This window comes from Hypomesus transpacificus, unplaced genomic scaffold (assembly GCF_021917145.1).
Source record: "Hypomesus transpacificus isolate Combined female unplaced genomic scaffold, fHypTra1 scaffold_325, whole genome shotgun sequence".
Lineage (NCBI taxonomy): Eukaryota > Metazoa > Chordata > Actinopteri > Osmeriformes > Osmeridae > Hypomesus > Hypomesus transpacificus.
In genome coordinates, this window is record NW_025813852.1 from 97,501 (window position 1) to 98,246 (window position 746).

Genomic DNA, 746 nt, shown 5'->3' on the forward strand with positions numbered 1-746 from the left:
ATAACAGCCATGCCATTCACAACACACTCAGGAGAAGAAAGGATTGATTCTTTTCATTGTCTTTATTGTCACGTATACAGCTTCTGTATAGCTCACTGGATGTTTGTCTTTACAGCATATTGGGAGATACATCCTAACGTTAGGATAGCATGTGTCAAGAGATTGCGTCTTGCTTGATTCTTGGTTCTTCTGCCAGACATAGTGAGGGGGAGGGAGGAGTGGGGGTTAGCCATGGCAGGGGGTTTGGTCGGCCAGGGGGAGCGGAGGGGGAGGGGGGCACAGATGAAAGCCCAGTTGGACATTTGACACAGGCTTACAGGGGTGTGCAAGGGAACACCAACAGGCAGAACCTGACCTGCAGATAATCTCCCCTTTGAAGCCGGTCTCTCCCCCCCCCCCAGGAGGGCCAGGCTGGAGGGCCAGGCTGGAGATCCAGGGGGGGCCTGAGGGGCTAGACCTCCTCTCCCAGACCCCATGCTCACCCAGGCTCTCCCCGGAGCAGGACGCTGCTTCAGCCAGCCCACATCACACCCCACTCCGAGCTGCGTTCAGCCGACTGGTCCTAGATGTGTTTAAGCTTTGTTCATGAACGTTACCCACTGGAAACCCACTGTGTGCATGCGGAAGGAGAGGAGCGAGAGGCTGTCAGGTCCGGGGTCATTAGGAGAGAAGCAGTATTGGGCTGGGGCCATTGGGGAATCGTCTGGACTGGTGCTTAAGAGAGAGAACCTTTTCATGAAGTCTGG